Raw genomic sequence first — 18,298 nt, forward strand, 5'->3', positions numbered from 1 at the left:
TTCATCTAATTACTCACCGATCAAATAAGATTTTGGCGGGACAAAAATTCACTTTGGCGGGCGCTAAAACTCACTTAAGAGTCGTTTGGTCATTAATCGGACTGGTTTTGTTTCACCCATTGTAACGTAAATTTAGCTGCAGCTAAGTGCCTTTGTGCGACCCACCTTTTCTCACTGTGCGACCCACAAGTGGGTCGCGACCCACAGTTTGAAAACCACTGTACTACAGTATCGCATCAGGCAGTGCATTTTAGTCTCCCGGAGGAAAAATTCGTTCGTTGCTATAGAAGAGGAAGAATTTACTAAACTCTTTAAATCATCTAAATCTACAACATGTATGTTAGACCCTATACCGACTAAGCTACTGAAAGAAATACTTCCAGAGGTCATAGATCCTCTTCTTAATATCATTAATTCATCTTTGTCTCTAGGATACGTACCAAAAACCTTTAAGCTGGCTATGATTAAACCGCTTGTTAAAAAAACGCAACTTGATCCTACAGAATTAGTCAATAACAGGCCGATCTCGAATCTACCTTTTCTGTCAAAGATATTAGAAAAAGCAATATCTTCACAACTGTGTTCCTTTCTTGAAAGAAATGATATCTGCGAGGATTTTCAGTCAGGATTTAGACCGTACCATAGTACTGAGACTGCTCTCGTTAGAGTCACAAATGATTTGCTCTTATCATCCGATCGTGGTTGTGTCTCTCTATTAGTGTTACTCGATCTTAGTGCTGCATTTGATACTATCGACCACAACATTCTTTTAAATAGACTCGAAAATTATGTTGGCATTAGTGGAATTGCACTAGCATGGTTTAAATCATACTTATCTGACCGTTACAGTTTGTAGCAGTAAATGAAGAGATGTCTTATCGATCACAAGTTCAGTATGGCGTACCACAAGGCTCAGTACTAGGACCGCTGCTGTTCACTCTGTACATGCTACCATTAGGAGATATCATTAGGAAACATGGCATTAGCTTTCACTGTTATGCCGACGATACTCAGCTCTATATTTCTTCAAAACCTAACGAAACTTACCAATTCACAAAATTAACGGAATGCATAGCGGATATAAAAAATTGGATGACTCGTAATTTCCTACTTCTAAATTCTGAAAAAACAGAGTTTCTAATTATTGGACAAAAAACTTCCTCACGTAATAACCTAGAATACTGTCTAACACTTGATGGCTGCTCTGTTAACCCTTTCACACGTAATTTTAAAATATTCTGGCTGACCCCCCAGCGTGAGTTTTTCAAGGCGACCGTTATTTAGAACGTGTCACTTTTCCATGGTGACACGTCATTGCTTGTCACGTGACACACCGCAGCAACAACAGAGCTGAATGAATGATGATCTGCTTTTATGTCATTTTTCCTTTTTTATTCAAAATATTCACAAATTTGTTAGATATGTCATGAAATATCTGATATTCCGATTGTCAAATATATGCAAGTGGAAGTGTTTTGTTGTTTAAACACCTTTATAACGATCGCGTTAGTTGAGCTGTATGCGCGATGGGCGCCGCCATCTTAGTTTGTGCCGCAGACGCAGTTCAGAGAATCAGATCTGTTGGATTTACAACACGTGAATTCATCCACTTCTCCCGAAGTACATGAAAGTAAGTGGCCGGTGAACTGGGAGAAGAATAGAGTAAACTTTAAAGTTACTTACACAATGTGTATCTTATATGAATAAAACGTGTCTAATTATAATGGAAAGGATTATTATTGCCTCTTCCTTTGACATCAGTGTGTATTTTACAAACTCTAAATGTATTGTTTTTTTAGTACTTATATGTCTGAAACCTAAAATAAACATTATGTGGTTGAAAACACTGAAAAGTTGTGATATATGACAGCTCTGAGCGCGCCTGTCTCTGGCTCAGCGCCAGCCAACGCGCGAAAGCATATTTGAATTTAGCAGTTGATCACGTGATGCACTGACCGTTCTAATCACACCGGTGTGATCGTACGCTCCAGGGACCAGCCTAGACTGATCACACCGGTGTGATCGTACGTGCGAAAGGGTTAAGTCTTCGTCGTCGGTTAGGAACCTGGGTGTGCTCTTTGATACCAATCTTTCATTTGAAAGTCACGTGTCCAGTATCTGTAAAACTGCATTTTTCCATCTTAAAAATATATCTAAATTACGTCATATGCTCTCATTGACAAATGCGGAACAATTAGTTCATGCGTTCATGACCTCAAGGCTAGATTATTGTAATGCTCTACTGGGTGGTTGCCCTGCACGCTTAATAAACAAACTACAGCTAGTTCAAAATGCAGCAGCTCGAGTTCTTACCAGAACCAGGAAGTATGACCATATTAGCCCAGTTCTGTCAAAACTGCACTGGCTCCCTATTAAACATCGCATCAATTTTAAAATATTGCTGATCACGTACAAAGCACTTAATGGTTTAGCTCCGCAGTACTTGAGCGAGCTCTTAATGCATTATAGTCCTTCACGTCTATTGCGATCTCAAAATTCCGGTTAGTTGATAATACCTAGAATATCAAAATCGAACGCTGGCGGTAGATCCTTCTCCTATTTAGCACCAAAACTTTGGAACAGCCTTCCTACCATTGTCCGGGAAGTAGACACACTCTGTCAGTTCAAAGCTAGACTAAAAACACATCTCTTTGACCTAGCGTTCACGTAATACATTATAGACTTCTATAATTCAATGTTAGGCTGCATAGATTAGGTCAGCTGGAACCGGGAACACTTCCCATAAATCCTGATGTACTCGTTACATCATAAGAAGAATGGCATCTACGCTAATTTTAGTGTCTTTGTTTATCCCGAGGTTTTCCCGCAGCCTGCCGGATCCAGGCCGTATCCAGATCTGATGAAGGACCTTCGCCTGGACCCGATGACAACGCAGTGCTGAAGTGCCAACTAGTCTCTCCCTATGGAGGATCCCTTTACCACTCTACAGATAAAGCGTTGTCGGGAAACTCAATTCGCGTATCTACCCCGAAATGATAAAATAAAATAAAATTCTGTATCAAAAATTATAAGGAAACACCAGTACTTTGTTTAGGCTTGGTTTGTAGGGAATTACAAACCTGGTACATATATTCAAACGCACATAACTATAGAACCAATTCTTAATGCACATGTGAACGCCATCAGCGTTTCTCACAGGTTCGTGTTTAAAGTCTATGTAGAGAGAATTGTGCAGTGGTGGACAGTAACGAAGTAAATGTAATTCGTTACTGTACTTAAGTAGTTTTTTTGTGTATCTGTACTTTACTTGAGTATTTAAATTTGGGAAGACTTTTACTTTAACTCCACTACATTTCAAAGTCAAATATCTTACTTTTTACTCTATTACATTTTCAAAATCAGTCGTTCCTTTTTATTTATGAGTGGATAAAAACTTAACTGGTCAAACGAGCCACAACTTGCATGCTTTGTTTTGAACTTGCCTTGGCGCTATCTGCGTGAACCAGAGCCGTTATGAGAGTTGCGACCATAGACAGTATAAGGTTGCGACACACTATAGGCTTGTTCGACTTGAACCGGAGCTGCACAGACCGATCCGTTTATGACATCGCGAGAGTGATTGAAAAGCATACAGAGCCGTCTACACTAGTACACTCTAATCGATCTATCTCGAGTCGCAGTATTTTAATATCATTCAGCGAATGGTCTGTGCAGTGTGCAGCCGCTGTAATCTCGCCGCCGCGCGGTCACGTGATAAATGACGTTGCCAATGATTTTAAGCGGGGCAGAGAGCAGCAGCTATTATTGCAGCAATTATCGGTAAATATTGACGCATAATGATCATTGCTTATTACGTTGACACTAAAATTACTTGCATATAATAGCATTTTTTTTTTCTGGGGAGTAGCAGAAACACTGCATTAATACGTTTTGATGTTTAATTTTGGAGGGAAATGGGCTGCTCCCATAACGTAGAAAAAAAATAAATAAATAAATTAATATATATATATATATATATATATATATATATATATATATATATGTATAAATGTGTGTGTGTGTGTGTGTGTGTGTGTGTGTGTGTGTGTGTGTGTGTGTGTGTGTGTGTGTGTGTGTTTAATGGCATTGTGCAGGTTTATGTGAATGTATCATAACATTAGGATGTTTATAATAGGCCTATTATAACTAGACGCTCGTGAAAAATATATACAGTAAATACTGTAAATGTATTATACCTTATGGGAACAGTCCCCTTCCGTCCAAAATTAAACACACAAAAAATGTATTCAATTCAAATATATATATAATATAAATATATATATAGACTAATTAATGTCATTTTATTAATAGATTGATGTGCCAAGAGTGACATTGGAGTCTTCACGTAGACTGAGTTAAGCAAGAGTCTTGTGACAAAAATAATAATAGGACAATTATAGCCATAAAAAAATCATAGTACTTGGATACTTAAGTACATTTGAAGGCAACTACTTTTGTACTTTTACTCAAGTGAATGTTTAAAGGCAGCACTTCTACTTTTACTTGAGTAATATTTTACCTTGAGTATCTTTACTTTTACTCAAGTACATGGTATGTGTACTTCGTCCACCACTGGAATTGTGTTGTCTTAGCGGCCCCTAATTTAATAACAAATGATTGTTGCGACGGAAGCGATTTAATCATAACTAACCTTAGCTGGAAAATAACTTTACTAAAGAACCGCTATAAAGCCAAAACAATCTCTGTTACCATAAATTATACGTTTATCTCTGTAAAGATGCTTTGAAACAATCTACATTGTTAAAAGTGCTATATAAATGAAGATGACTTGACTTGACTCATGATGTCTAAAACATCCAGGTAATAAAATGTTCAAACAAACTCTTTATTAAACATCACTGGACTACATATATACAAGTTAACAATACGTTTCAGTGTTCATCCAAACACTCTGGCACATATCTGACACAATTTGTGTAACTATAACACACCAGTGTGTAAAAGGTTTCAACACACCTCTGTGTAAGAGTAATAACACAGTAGTTGTGTTAAAGGTAACACAAAATGTGTAGTCCTTATATAAACACAGAGATGTGTTAAGAAACGACACAGGTTGTGTGTTAAATTTGACACAACATGTGTTGTCCCTAAAACACTCACCTCTAGTGATCGACCGATATAGATTTTTTATAACCGATACCGATACTGATTATTTGCATTTTTATGTGCCCGATAACCAATATGCAGAACCGATATTTATTTACTTTTATACTTCTGTTTTTGACACAATTATTACAACACAAATGAACTGAACAAACCATTTTATTTATAACAATCACTCCCTCCTTGCATACAAAAAAAAACAACTTTATATTTATACACAAATAAATAGAGGGGTCTGAGTCCAAAAAATAAAGTGCACTGTTACTAAGTGTCTTTGTTTAAAAATAAAAGCTTTGATGAGGTAAAAAATAAAGCACAAAAATGAACATAATATGTTAGAATCATTTTTGTGCTTTATTTTTGACCTCATCAAAGCTTTTATTTTATTTTATTTGGGGGAAAAAATTCTAAATTACCTGAATTCTTTTTTTGCATAGCTGGAGTCATAATCCGGGAGTCATATCTATGGAAGCTTGTTTCCGCCACAGAATAAAACATTTTAAGAGATAATTGCGACTTTTTATCTCACAATTGCGAGTTTACATCTCACAATTCTGACTTTATTTCTCAGAATTTTGAGATATAAAGTCAGAATTGCGTGAAATAAAGTCGCAACTGCGTGTTATAAAGTCAGAATTGTCGCAATTGCGTGTTATAAAGTCAGAATTGCGAGATATAAAGTCAGAATTGCATGAAATAAAGTCGCAATTGCGTCTTATAAAATCAGGATCCTGACTTTTTTTCTCGCAATTGCGACTTTATATCACGCAATTCTGACTTTATATTATTATAAAGTATTTAGAGAAACGAATATTTCTCCCCCTCCGTTTTCAAAAATAACATCGTGCACACAACATCGTTTTCAAAAAAGTTGTCGTTTACATCAACCTGCATAAATATGCCGTCGAGCAACATCATAACTGCCAAACCTATGGGTAGCAGTGTAGGGAGAAGGATAAAGCCATGCAAGCCAATCAGAATCCTCAAAATCGACAACAACGAATAGCACGAGCGACTTCCAGTTCCTTTCAAAACAACAGACATGGCGCGAGGTTCGTTTGTGTGGACAGACAGCGAAGCAAATGCAAACAGGCCAAAACGTTTGCACAAAAGTAAAAATGAGCACCACCTTAACAGCATCTATGATCAAATAGTAGCCAAACAAACACTAAACATAGGGCGCTCACATGACGTAAGCATTTTCTGGCGCATAATGTGACGTTTGAGAACCTAAAATCCCGTTTCTCCCAGTTGACACGGCAACACATAACCGGCGTTTTCAGAAATCTCCACTTTGGCCGGAGTTTTTAGAAATAATCGTTTTCTGTGATAAAAACGGCGTATTCGTGTAAATGACAGGCCAAAACGCAGGGAAATATCTGCGTTTTCTCATCGTGTAAACGGGGCCTGAATCTAGTCTAGATACATCGGTCGATCACTACTCAACTCATTTCAACTCATCATTTTATAAGAGCATGATGCCAACACTCACCATCAATGTGCATTGTATGCAGTGTTTGCTATGTTCTCAAACAAACAGGCCAGTGTAAATAAAAGTTATTTATATACAATATTTTGTCAGTTGCTATATTTTAATTTAATTCAAAGTGCAAACTCGGTTAACTGTTATCTCTTCATAAACTTTCTCAAAAGCAGCATTATCAATAAGGGGGTTGAAGCGTGAATAATTGAATAATGTACAGTACAGTGAGTCTGTACAGTCATTGAGCTTGAAACATTGTCTTGTACTTTGTGTGCACATGCATTCTGTACTCGACTATTGATTAACCCTCTGGGGTCTGGGCTGTTTTTGGGGCCCTTGAGATGTTCTGACATGCCCTGACATTTGTGCTTTTTTCAGTTGCTTATAAACATATTAATGGCAAAGGTGTAAATTCACTCTATATAGCACAAACAGGGCTACAATAATATGTGAGCCACGTGTATGTACATGTTTTCATTTTTGAGAGAATAATGTTTATGCATGGTTATTGAAAAAAATAAAAAATAAAATTTCTGAAATAAGGCCACAAAACACATAGTAAATATGTGTCAATAAGACTTTTGACTAATGGATGTCCTCGCCTAGAGTTTTTTCTTCAAAATTATGTGAAAATAGTCTTGCTTTATCGTTCACATAAAACCATACATTGATTTAAATTGATGTAAAACAGGTTTTGCTTGGAAAGCCAATATGCGAGAGGGGCGTGAACGAGGAGTGGTTTACACCTTAGAATACAATGTCCCACCCACTCTGCATAATTAGCCGTTCATTCAGGTGTGAAACTGACTGAGCCACAATGCAAGGACAAAAGATATATTTAGAAGAAGACTTATATTGACCATTTAAGATTTTGCTTATATCTATCTTGTAAATATGTTTTGCTATTTTATTAAAAAGGTTACAATTACAACAATAATTACAATTTCTACGATCTTCGCAGTAGGCTAGTGTTTTGGATGGTTTTGTTTAGAACCAGCTTTCTGTAAATATATTTCACATTTTTAAGACATGTGAGGCGAGTAGGCTACAGTCTGGTTCATGATGATCTCCAGTTCAAGCACCTTATGTTGTGATTGCTAGCCTATATTTACTTTAAATCCAGGAAATGTGTTAATGAAAAAAATATTAAAATTAAGATACAATTGACACAAAACAAAATTCGTTTTAAAGAAAGGATTTGTACTTTCTGTTTTGAGGTCTCTGTGAAAGTTTGAAAGTCTTTTAGTGCTTTTTTTAGAGCGTTCGCGTCCATAATGGAGAACTGTCACGTAATATTGTTTTTTCCTCATAAATGCGAACACGAAAAATAAAAGACAAAAGACTTTTAAGTAAAACTTACTCCGAAATTGTGTTCTCGGCGGAATTCGCTCTTCAAAATGCTGCGGTTCGTCGTCTGAGTTACAATCTTCCTCTGAGGAAAAGGTGCATTCTTCCTCGCTGTCCAGAATCATCTGAAGGGCGTCTTTATTACCGGAGAAGCGTGTCATACACAAAACGCGATGAACTATCAGTAAGTCTGATGAAGAAACTGTGTTTTTATGGCATTGATCGGGGGGCGTATGCGATGCATACTAGATCACCTAACTATTTACATGTGAATCGCGCCGGGGGCGGGGCGGCTGCAGCTCATTTAGAGATAATGAAGGGAGAAGGAAAAACTGTACCTCTCCTTGCTTTCAAACGGATTACATGAGTTGAAAACATTTGTTTTTTTATATATATAATTTATAAATATATAAATAATTACTTCATTTAAAAGAAGAGATTTCAAGCTTCATAAAGACATATCTTGCGTGCCTATGTGAGAAGTATTCGCTGAGTTATGATTCATTTTCGGACGCGTTTCAGAATGGACTACACGGACAGAGAGAAGGCAGAACTCGCTTCGTGTTTATTTTTCTTTATTTGGCGAAAAGCACAACACTTTGTTTTTATTGTGAGTATACACAAAAATAATGCACATTTAACAGAATCGATTGATGTATGAAACTCCTATGGAAAATCAAAGTCAACAGAGTATTTATGAGTTTCTTTTACACTGATAAAAAAAAGCGAGCTGGTATCGCCGGCGATACCGTCGACCTCAGGGGGTTAAATGGTTAATATTTTTACATCTGCCCTTTTCACTTTATTTTTAAAATTACATCTGAGTATGTAATTACCTGACACAATTTGTGCGTTAAAATTACTTACACATTTATTGTGTTAAATTTGACACAACATGTGTTGTCCCTGAGCACACTCACTACATGTGTTAAAACTGACAGTTTAACAAGTTTGAGTCCAGTCCATGGTCATACAGCAAAATATTTTAAGAAAAATGTTGGCCTTTCCAGCAAAGTAGTCTATCACATTGTAACAACTACGAGAATGAACCAAACACAATTGAAGCTTTTAGGTGATTTTGTTCATACATAATCCCACAAAGAGTCTTCACATCCCAGACTCAAATCACAAACCAGAGCCATAAATCACCCAGGCTCCAGAGAGTCTCTAACCAAATACTTTTATTGGTTAACTGAAGGAAGAACTGGTCAACGTTTGATAGTTTTGCAAGACGGATCGGTTCTGCTGACCCCTGCGACTAACAGACCCCATCTTGGTCCCATGAGAGATGAACAAAACCTCTTTTCAGCAGGAACTATCCATGACCTCAGATTGGAATGTCTAAACTTTAAACACCAAAAAGACTTTACACATCAAAATCCATAAAACTCATCCCAGAACAATTCTTGACTGACTTATAATCCAACATCATACAACTACATGAGTCTATTTTGCATCTGCAATATGTGTGTTGTGTGTGTGTCTAGCATGCTTTAATCCCATATAATTCATCTAATTGTTATAATTATTAGATGTGTGAATGAAAGTGTGTACTGTTTCATATCAATGCTATCTTACGAACACAACTAGCAAGATGGCTGGAATTAAATCTGTGTAAAATGTTTCGTATTCTTATAATACTAATGATGGCTAAACTGTAGCCTCTGTTCTCTCTGCTAGTAAGGAGATCCCAGATAATGCATGATTTACAATGAGACAAACAAAGGCTGTGTCTAATTGGTCCGATCTCTTCAGGAGGGGGGACAAACTTATAGTTTAAAAACCTTAGACCCAAAAACAGTGCTGCTCTATCTCCGTGCTCTCGCTCTCTGGGTTCACCCTCAAGAAACGCTCTGCTATCACTCTCAAGAGAGATGGGCAGAAAAAGATGAAGATCTAAACCAGACAAGTAACCATGTAACTGAGGAGCAGACCAACCCAAATTAAGATCAGATGGGTTAGATTTATTCAAGCCATCTTACTACTCTCGTCTAAATTTTCTTTTCTAAGTTGTCCTTTACTTTCCGTTGTGAGTCTCGGTTCTAAGTTAAGTTTTGCGAAAGAAGATTTCGAGCCACGTTTCTTCTGCAAAGCCAGCTTCAAACAAAGACTTTCATTCCGCCAGCACACCACGTGACTAGGAGACCAGCCAACGAACCCGGGGAAACCCCCTTTTACGCAACGAAGGGAATTCCCAAAAAGGAACGCAAAGACGCAAGTACCTTCAGACTAAAATCTTAACTGGTGCATTGATATAAATTTAATAACCTGCTTAAAACGATAGAAGGGTTAAATTAATGATTTATGGTTCGTTCCAGGTCATGTCTTAAGTGCATATAGAATCTTGAGATTTCATCATCTCACTCATCATCATCTCACTCTTTCCTCACTCTCTTCCTTTCTACAACTCGTATGAATGTGTGTGTGTGTGTGTGTGTGTGTGTGTGTGTTTGTGTGTTAGAGATTAGCTTTATGTGTTAGTATATAATCAATAAAATATTGTTTGAATTTGAAAAGAGATTACTGTATCTGCTTATGAATTTATTGTCTTGAACTTCGATCTAAGTTATCTATGCTTTTACCCTTAATTTACTTCGTAATTTATTGTTAGCTGGGGATTATTCTTTCTTGGCCAGGAAGATATTATATTTCCTAGAGTTAATAACTGTTTATGCTTTCTGTTCATGGGATGAACTGATAGACTAATCATACTATTGATTCTGCTACAGTAAATTCTGAAAATAATTAAATTATTAATTATTGATCATAATTCGTTATGAATAATAATTAATTAGATTTATACGGGCGTATAAACGCTACAACATGTACAAGTATGAAGAAAGAATTCCAGAAATTCATATCTTCTTTTGACCTCTTGTACACTTCTGTAGAGCAATACGTCTCATTTCTCTCTCTCTCTCTCTCTCTCTCTCTCTCTCTCTCTCTCACTTTAGTATTGTGATATCTCTGAAGTGACATTCCACAAGACTTATTTTGACAGTCTTCTAAAGATGTTTCCACCTGATACCTGTAAGCTGTTTTATTCAAAGTAAATTGGATGACTTAAGGTCCTTGTCGGGAATGCCAAAAGTGACGTGTCTGGCAATGCTGATGATTAGTTGATCTAAAGCTTCAATGCAGAGGTTGCCGAACACATATTTATGAATTGACTCCCAGATTTTTTTGAAGCACTGTGAAATTGCTCTTGAATGAATATAAAAAGCTATAGAAAGACACAGTCATTGATTAGCAGACCAACATTTGATTGAAATACAATCTGTGTGATCTCTCATGGAACCAATTAACCTTTCTGTAGAACCTGTTGAACAAAATTGTGCTTCAGTGAAATTCATTAGAATGGACACAATTAGGAACGTATTCTGTCATAAATCATCATCCTTTATACTATGTGACAAACATGTAATTTGGTTTGAGAGCTGCAGTGATATTTTTTTAACACCTTAGATTTGGATTTTGAAACACCTTGAAGGTGCAGCTTGGACACATCTTCAGTGAAGGACCCAGGGTCATAGGGTGTTTCGGGTCTTTGATCTTCAGACACCCTCACCTGGGCGACCCAACCGGGGTTGATCAGGCCCGGGTTTGTGTCCAAGCAGCGCGCTACTCCATACTTCTCCCCTTTTGATCAACAACCACCCTTGAGGCTTTTTCGGCGGCCTCACTGATGTTTTTAGTGGCTCTTCTTTCATGCAACCCTCTGATGCCAAGGAGCCCGAATGCCCGATGCACAGATTGACTTAGAAAGCCCCTGCAGCCCACTTCTATTGGCTCACAGCGGGCCCTCCATCCACTCCCTCTGCATGCCTCAACCAGCTCAAGTTATTTGGCCTTCTTCCTTTCGTAAGCCTCCTCCATCCTGTCCTCCCAGGGGACAGTAAGCTCCACTAGCACAACTTGCTTTGTTGAGTCAGATGTTAAGACCAGATCTGGCCTCAGTGATGTCCTTGCTATGTGCTCTGGGAACTTTAACTGCCTCCCGAGGTCCGCATGCAACTGCCAGTCACGGGCCATGGTTAGCAGTCCAGTTGAGGCCTTATGTTCTCCCTGAGGTTTCTCCCCTGCCCTAACAAAGGAGATGTTGTGCCTCACCGGGACTTGATGTTTAGACTCCCAGATTGCGGTGCAGATGGTGTCCGCTACTGCCTTCAGCACCTGGTTGTGGCGCCACGTGTACCTCCCCTCTCCTAGTGCTTTAGGGCAGGAACTCAGGACGTGCTCCAGGGAATCATGAGCCGGGCACAGAGGGCATGTTGGTGTTTCTGCTAGGCCCCAGATGTGAAGGTTAGATGGACTTGGGAGGACATCAAACACTGACTGGATCAGGAACTTAAGTCTTGCGGGTTTAGACTTCCATAGTTCTGTCCAGGTGATCTTCCGGGCAGCTGCATGATTCCAATTGGCCCAGGCTCCTTGCTGGCGCATTGCCACGGTCCTGCTTAGGCGTTCCTTCTCCACCTCAGCACGAATCTCTCCCTGCACCATCTGGCGTCTCTCTCGTCCTTGGGCTTTGTCGTAGCGTGGTTTTGTGTGGCTACCTAGACCAGCTCTTCCAACTGCCACAGAGCCAACTAAGACACTATGGGCCCTATCTTGCACCCAGCGCAATTGACTTTGTACACCGACGCATGTATCATTCCTATTTTGCACCCGCGCAAAGCGCGCTTTTCCCTCCACAGAAGCACGTCGCTAAACTAGGGAATGAACTTGCGCTCCCTGGGCGGTTCAGCGCAAAAAAGGAGGCGTGTTCCAGCGCAAACGTTCCTTCATGCTATTTTGCAGGTTTAGAAAACAATTGCGCCACTAACCAGGAAAAAATAGTTTAAAGTCAGTGGCGCGTTGCGCATGTTATTAATATGCTATTTTAAGGGCACATGCTTGGCCATAATCAATGTAGCGAGTGCACAACGCGCATACACTTTGATTCTCTCAATTACACAGAAGCAGCAGTTTTCATTTTTTCAAATCATACATTATTACGATAGATAGATAGATAGATAGATAGATAGATAGATAGATAGACAGATAGATAGATAGATAGATAGATACTATAGATAGATATATAGATAGATAGACAATTTATTATAAAAGCATACATCTAGCTTACACATTTACCCAAATTATCATACGCCTTTTTAACCGAAGTTAATTTGGGTGGGTTTCTCCATCCCCAACGTCCCTGACGAGAGCGTTGCTCTCCTTGGCTGTGAACAACTCCTGGCGCGCGCCTGGCAAATCCGCCGTTATAATAGGAATCCGCTTAGAAAAAGCGCGCCTGCTCTTAAAGGGAATGTGAGATGACGCTCTGATTGGTTTATTTCACGTTACGCCCAAACCACACCTATGACTAATGTAGCTACTTCAGACCAGCCCAATTTAGATTTGCGCCTGGCGCAAGAGTCATTTATCCCGCCGGGAAAATAGCAACAGCGCCAAGACCCGCCCACAAAGTTACTTGCGCTTTGCGCTTTGACACTTGCGTTTCAGATCGTTAAAATAGGGCCCAATGTCTCAGTCTCGCTTCTGCCTGGTCGACTGCCTCTTGCGCTCGCCATTTCCTCCCAGTTCTGACCTTGATGCCGGCGGAAGAGACTCTGGTGTCAGCAGAGTCTCTGTAAAGCAACACCTCCCTGGCTCTGGTGACTTTGAACTCATCGGTCAGGCAAGTAAAAGGAAGGTGCAACTTGTTGTTGTGCCCATACAGAGCAATGCTGCTCAGGCTCTTTGGCAGACCCAGCCATCTACGCAGGTATTGGCTGATATTGCGTTCAAAGCCCTCCACAATGGATACTGGGACTTCATAAATCAGTACTGGCCACAGGAGTCTTGGCAGGATACCATGCTGGTATATCCATGCCTTGAACTTCCCCGGAAGACTGGACTTGTCCACCGCTGATAGGTTTTATCCTCACAAATGGCTATAGTGGCTTGTTGTTTGTAGAGGAATTGGAAGTTATTTTCATCTCATTTAATGATCATTGAGCTCTTGTCTTTCTAAATAGATACTAAATTTCCTCACCAATGAAGAGATTGTTAGACTAGGAGGCCAGTGCTCCTCCACTCTTATTCTGAATATTGGAGTACCACAAGATTCTGTTCTAAGCCCTTTCCCGTAGTCACTCTTCACTCATGTTTTTTGCTTATAACTCCATCATCATATGTGCAAATGACACAACTGTGGTTGGGCTGGAACAGGCTGAAAGCAACCTGACCCTCAACAGAAAGACTTTTGTGGACTGTCGACTGCTGGACGTCTTCTGCATGTCCACAGTTGAGAGCATCCTTACATACTACATTACAGTCTTGTATGACAGCTGCACATCATTGGACTGAAAAGCCCTAAAGAAGGTAGTCAAAACTGCACAACTGCATCAAGCTACTGGCCATTGAAGACCTGAATAACATGCACTGTCAGTAGCTACATATCTTCTGGAAGGTGTTATAGACTCATCTATGCACACACCAACAGGCTCAGAAAGAACTTCTTTCCCAGAGCTGTCTCCTAGCTAAACTCTGGACACAATTCCTCCCCACACATCCCTACAATAGAACACCACCTATTAAATCTTACTCAACCTTACTGACTAAGACATTACCTCATATTCCATCACTTTCGATGCTGTCTCTTTACTGCCAACATTTTGCACATCCTCATAATGTTTGCATTGCCTCAGCATCTGTGTCTGGCACACATAATCCAGAGATTCATCTGTCTTGATATCTATATATTAAAATTAATTCAAGTTAGTTCAAATTATAAAAAAATTGTTAAAGATTTTGTAAGCATATTGCCTAGTTGTGCTTGGAGCCAGTTGTTTTATTTGAGATAACATAATGAAACATGCCAAATTGTGCAGACATATATTGTTGGCCAGGCTTATATAAAGAAATTATGAACACATGGAAAGACTAAAGAGAACGTCTCAGATTATGCATGTAACCATGGAGAATAGGCAGCCTATGACGTAACTACAGGTGAGACTGAGAATATGAAAGGGCACCTGTACGTCATCCACTTCTTGTCTGAAGGAGACATGTGCACGAATGCCGGATGCATGGCAAAGGGACGCAGTGTCTCATTCCCTGTTCTCAGAGAACCATGGTTACATGCGTAGAGATGCTGTCTTTTGAAATCGTACTCGTGCTGTGTCCCCTAGGGGTCACTATGGGTAATGGAATAAACGTGGCTCAAGAGAGCCTAACACTCAGAACCTCTATAGAAGAGTGGAGGCCTCAACAAGAGACTACAACACTAACTCCAGGACAGTTCAGAGAAAGCTCAGAAAGGAGCTAAACTCTGGCCCGTGAAGCTCCGCAGAGTGGAGGCCTCAATACGATGATTCTCATAACAAGAGGAGGCCTAGCAACACTCACTGAGGTCAGTAGCTAAGGTCAGTGATCATAAACAACCTAGCATACTACCTTACCACCTATCCACGCTCTAGGAACGGAGGCCTCAGTACTGATTACTCTCAAATACAAGAGGAGGCCTGCAAAACCCAATGCTCAACACATCTTGCAAGGGGGCTCACAGAGGCCTACCACTCACAATGCTGTCCTAGCAGAGCTCTGAAGAGTGGAGGCCCCAGTAAATAGCTCTCTCAGCGAGAGGAGGGGCAAAAGAGATTCACATGCAAATCTCCACATGGAACGCGAACGCGCTCGTTACCTCAAAAACAAAGCACGAAAAACTTCACAAGTCTCTGCTTTTCGTCGAGTTTGAAAGACGCGCCGTGAGCTTACATTGGATTTACCTCAGAAGAAGAAAGACAACAAAGATGTAAGGTAAGAAATTATTACATATTAGTTTGTTATTGTTGCATAAATTTCACATTGCAGTTGAACTGTTGCTAGATATATGGTGAATATTATAATATTTAGACCCGTGTTTACTGTTACTGTGTTTGTGGATATCTGCTCAAACGTAGATATGTATATGGTAACCGTAATGTTTCATATTTTGGAACGCGATCGTGTTTGAAAAGCAAAACACACCAAACGGCTTCATGTTTTTACTATTATCTCATTTCATATCATCATAATGAATGGAAACATTTGAAGTAACATATGATAATCAATATATTTTTCTCTAGCTTAGTTGTTACTGAAATCTTTTGGAAGATTTACAGGCTGCTATAGGTTATTGTTATTATTATTTTATGCAGCACTACGCATAGCCTATGCCTACAAGGCACAACAAACCTGGTGTTCATTATATTATATATTGTTGGAAACATTTGTGTGTTTGTATTCTGTGAATTTTAAAAAGCAATTTTAACCAGAAAAATCTCAAATTTATTCCCAAAATCGTGCAGGCCTTTCTCTTGATATCAGTATGTTCACTTTTTTTTTTTTTTCAGGGCCCAGATGCCACTGAATCCTGCTGACTTCAACATTCACATGAGTCTCTGTACATGAACATGGTAAAGTGAAAATCAAACACCTTGGAAGTGAAAGGTATGTACAATGGTTTTAGGAATGGCACAAAGGTCTCTGTCTTTGGATCATTGTATTCAATAAGTGCTTTTTTGTCATTTGTTTTGTATCTTTGGATTATGTTGTGTTGTAAATAAATCCAAACAATCAAAAAGCCATTCTTTTTTAAATCTCCTCATTCTTTGTGCAAGGTTGCTCAGAATGATAGGGCCTGATGGCTCCTAATAGGGCCATTAGGGAGGGTCTTTGTCTTTATCAGGTGTGAAAAGCTTACATATTAATGACGTGATCACACCTCCCGCATAGAGCTTTCTCACACAAAACACGTCGTACACATTTTAAATCAATATATTGTCTTATCTGAATGAGCAGTCAGGGTGATTTTCACATAGTTTTGGAGTAAATATTCTAGGCTATGTGATACAATTTTCAAAAGTCTTGTGAATAAATAATCAGTATGGGTTTCATGGCCTTATTTCAGTGAGATTTTTTTTTTTTGTATTTTCACAAACCACGCATAAATGTCATTATCTCAAAACTACAAACTTTTACATACATGCTGCTGATATATTATTGTAGCAGAGTTTGTGCTGAATACAGTGTAATCAGACTCTAGCCATGAAAATGTCACAAGAAACAGAAATAAGCACAAATGTCAGAGCATGTCAGTACACCTCCAGTGCCCAGAAAACAGCTCAGACCCCAGAGGGTTAAACTATGTTATTCCCTTAACTAAGACGAGTTGATACATACCTCTCTTGTTTCAGTGCGTGCACTTAATCGCTCTGGCGCACGGCAACACTTTTATAGCACTTAGCTTAGCCCAGTTCATTAATTTGGGACCAAACAGAGATGACGTTAGAAGCGACCAAACACCTCCACGTTTTCCCTATTTAAATACAGTTACACGAGTAGTTACACGACCAAGTATGGTGACACAAAATAAAACGTGGCGCTTTTCTAAGCGGGTAAAAAGGATAACTATAATGTATGGCGGAATAGCACTTGAAGTTGGGAGCACTTCGACTCACGTCACGTTAGCAAGTCACGTTGGTTCTAATGACAGAAGTGAGAGGGGAGAGGATTTTTCAAGCGTGACTTTTTACTGCGTAGAGTCGAAGTGCTCCCAACTTCAAGTGCTATTCCATCATACATTATAGTTATCCTTTTTACCCGCTTAGAAAAGCGCCACGTTTTATTTTGTGTCACCATACTTGGTCGTGTAACTACTCCTGTAACTGTATTTAAATAGGTAAAACGTGGAGGTGTTTGGTCGCTTCTAACTTCATCTCTGTTTGGTCCCTAATGAATGAACTAGGCTAAGCTAAGTGCTATCAAAGTGTCGCCGCGCTCCAGAGCGATTGAGTGCACGCACTGAGACGAGAGAGGTATGTATCAACTCGTCTTAGTTAAGGGAATAACATAGTTTAATATGAAAAACCGGTGAAGTATCCATTTAATAATAGAATGAACAGTTACTAGTCATTTAGCATGTCTGTCAGACTTTCTTTTCCTGTTTGCAAGCCGGTTCTTGGGCATAATAACTCATAATGAGGACAAGTCTTTTGACTAGTACTTTACTAGTACATTCTATTATTGAATAGATAAGGTGCCCCGACCTTGAGGTTTTCCCCCCTGATGAACTGACATGTTAACACACACAGAAAGACTCCAAGGTGACACCATTTTAGCAGGAATCCCAATAAAACCATCCAAGTGTCTCTGAGGTTAATGCGTTTTATTAAACAGCTTTGTGGTGCCCTTATTGTGATTGTTATCCCTAATGCAACACATTCACCGCCTGTAATATTTTCTCTCTCTTCTCTTGGCCTGGAGGCAGGAGAAGCAAAGATTACAAAAGCAGGCATTACATAATTCATTATCCAGACC

The sequence above is a fragment of the Scardinius erythrophthalmus genome (assembly GCF_964197995.2).
Source record: "Scardinius erythrophthalmus genome assembly, chromosome: 11".
NCBI classification, from domain to species: Eukaryota; Metazoa; Chordata; class Actinopteri; order Cypriniformes; family Leuciscidae; genus Scardinius; species Scardinius erythrophthalmus.